Genomic DNA, 3,180 nt, shown 5'->3' on the forward strand with positions numbered 1-3,180 from the left:
GTAGAAATACAAGGAGGCGGGGGCTGTGGATGTGGCTGGATGTTATGGCGGAGTTGATGCAGCAGCGGCTTGTGCATTAATGAGTGGTGGTCGGCCGTCATCAACTGCGACATTTGGTGATTCTGAAACTGAATGAACTTCATTAGATCAAAGCCAGCAGCAAATGGAGGCTTAGGCGCATGCGGTGTAGGAGGTGGGTTAGATGCCATTTTAATGAGAAAAGCGCCACAAGAAAGTAATGACAAACAATTGTGTGTGTGTGAATTTCTAAGGAACCACACTTCTGAGGTCGGACCCTAGACTTACACACTACTTAAACTAACTTACAGTGTGAAACTTCCTAGCAGATTAAAACTGTGTTCGGGACCGAAACTCGAACTCGGGACCTTTGCCTTCCGCGGGCAACGCTCTACCAACTGAGCTACCCAAGCACGACTCACGGCCCGACCTCTCAGCTTTACTTCTGCCAGTATCTCGTCTCCTACCTTCCAAACCTTACAGAAGCTCTCCTGCGAGGAGGAGACAAAGTGCAGGTTTCGGAAAGCCAGCAGCTGGACAGATCAAGAGATATGAGCCGAGATGTGCTGCTGTGTCGATGGTGACCTGTAAAGAACTCGACGACCAGCCAGACGTAGCACGTATTTTGCCGGCCCCTATAGTTTTGTCTGGGCTTCGCTATGTTATCTTCCTCCTCGCGCTTTAGAAAACGGTGCACAATACGCGAGGGCAGCAGAATCCTCGAAACGGTGAGCCGTGAAAACTGACCCTAGCTAATAAAAGTCCATTTTACAGCGAGGACCGTTTGTCAAAGGCCTTCTGCTGAGGGCTTTGTAATTTACCCTGTGAGTCTTCAGAAGGGGCACCCCTCTGTCTGTCCCTCCTGAAAGCAGCCAGACTATTCAGACACATTTCGCATTTTTTCACAACTTGGTAGAAGTGCGTTGTGACAAACAGAGGCAAAGACACGCTAGGGTGGGAATTTTTTTTTCACATATTGACAAAGAAACGCATTGGGCGTTCTTAAAAACAGGTAGAGTGGGCGATCACGAGCCGTTCCATGAATTTTTGTACACGAAAAGACTGTGGATTGGTGGAATAAAGGAGAGAGACGATGACGTCGACGCACGAGCCCGAAATTCTCGGAAAAGGCCCGTTTGTTTACACAGTTTTTGGTTGGGGAAAACAGCAACACAACAGTTACGTGACTGGTTAGAGCTGCGCGAAGCTTTGTCATTGGATGGCGACTTCTGAACGTGAACTCTAAGCAGGACAGGTACAACAAATGCTTTCTAACATTACTTAGTGGCAGGGAAATGAAGAAGAAACACATACAGTAGGAGGTTTTAAGCCGGTTCTTGCACTTACACTTCTTGCTGCTTATGATGCATCCTTGATTTAGAAGACAAATTCCGCTGGCATCCATCTTCACCATTCGTAGTCTACACATCAATAGACAACAGTTATGGTGAAAAATGTGATGGCATAGGGAGCTAGTACGAAATGAAGTTTATCAATGACCATGCAGACAGACACAGTCGCATGTTGTGTTTCATTTCTCTATCTAGTGCAATCACACAATCAATGATATCCACCAGCGGCTGTGCTGTAGTGAATTAATATGTTAGGAAGATGATTTCCTCCGACCCCATTTCCTTGTCACATAACTCTACCAAACTTATTAGTTATATTACAGCATAACTTCATATTTCAAGTAGACGTTGTTTGTCGTCTGTTCAAATAAATTTTATGCAATGTCTTTATTAATTTGTGCAGAATAAAGATTTTGTAATAGGAATTTGGTTTACTTGGGTCAAGTTTTTCGTTTCATAGTTAGCGAATCCCTTTTTAATGCGGTTTGTTAATACTTATTTATTGGAGTGTAAATACGCAGGACCCAGTTTTAGGGCCACTTTTTTCGTGTAGTAGCTTTAAATACCGTTGCGTAACATTTGTGGAGAGTATCTGACTTCTTCAGTGAGCAATCTGCCCGTCAGCAACTCAGCTGACGCAGACCGTTACAGCATTCCACAAAGGAGGTTCATCTCGATTGGCACTTTACAATACTCAGTTTCAAAGTGGCATATCTTACGGAGTTTTTTGTTGAAATAAATACGATTAACATTGGTTTGTAGGGAAATCTTGTGAATATTTTGACAGCATGAGATAAAGTCACCAATTGTCATCGCAAATTGAAGTTTTAACAACAATGGGCAGAAGTTACCAGAACTGACGGTGATGCTCGATACCGGTAATGACCAGTTCTCTTTCAAACATGAAGTAAGTCAACACTTCTCAGTGAAACATTCTTTTGTTGTTGTGGTCTTCAGTCCTGAGACTGGTTTGATGCAGCTGTCCATGCTACTCTATCCTGTGCAAGCTGCTTCATCTCTCAGTACGTACTGCAGCCTACATCCTTCTGAACCTGCTTAATGTATTGATCTCTTGGTCTCCCTCTACGATTTTTACCCTCCATGCTGCCCTCCAGTACTAAATTGGTGATCCCTTGATGCCTTAGAACATGTCCTACCAACCGATCCCTTTTTCTAGTCAAGTTCTGTCACAAACTTCTCCCCAATTCTATTCAGTACCTCCTCATTAGTTACGTGGTCTACCCACCTAATCTTCAGCATTCTTCTGTAGCACCACATTTCAAAAGCTTCTATTCACTTCTTGTCCAAACTATTTATCGTCCATGTTCGACGTCCATACATATCTACACTCCACTACTCCATCCCTCAAAGCTACCCATTCTTCTTGTACTATATTTCTTTCCCTCATTCTTGTCAATTGTTCCCTTATGCTCTCCCTGAAACTCTGTACAACCTCTGGTTCTTTCAGTTTATCCGGGTCCCATCTCCTTAAATTCCCACCTTTTTGCAGTTTCTTCAGTTTTAATCTACAGTTCATAGCCAATAGATGGTGGTCAGAGTCCACATCTGCCCCTGGAAATGTCTTACGATTTAAAACCTGGTTCCTAAATCTCTGTCTTACTATTATATAATGTATCTGAAACCTGTGAGTATCTCCAGGTTTCTTCCATGTATACAACCTTCTTTTTGATTCTTGAACCAAGTGTTAGCTATGATTAAGTTATGCTCTGTGCAAAATTTTACTAGGCGGCTTCCTCTTTCATTTCTTATCCCCAGTCCATATTCACCCACTACGTTTCCTTCTCTTCCT

General features: G+C 43.2%; 1 non-coding gene across 1 annotated transcript; it reads right to left on the minus strand.

Annotated features, from left to right (window-relative positions):
• Positions 1-357: 357 nt before the first annotated feature.
• On the minus strand, positions 358-431 carry Trnap-cgg. Its single transcript has one exon. It is a non-coding gene; the product is annotated as a tRNA-Pro (tRNA).
• Positions 432-3,180: the final 2,749 nt, after the last annotated feature.

The sequence above is a fragment of the Schistocerca americana genome, chromosome 6 (assembly GCF_021461395.2).
Source record: "Schistocerca americana isolate TAMUIC-IGC-003095 chromosome 6, iqSchAmer2.1, whole genome shotgun sequence".
NCBI lineage: Eukaryota > Metazoa > Arthropoda > Insecta > Orthoptera > Acrididae > Schistocerca > Schistocerca americana.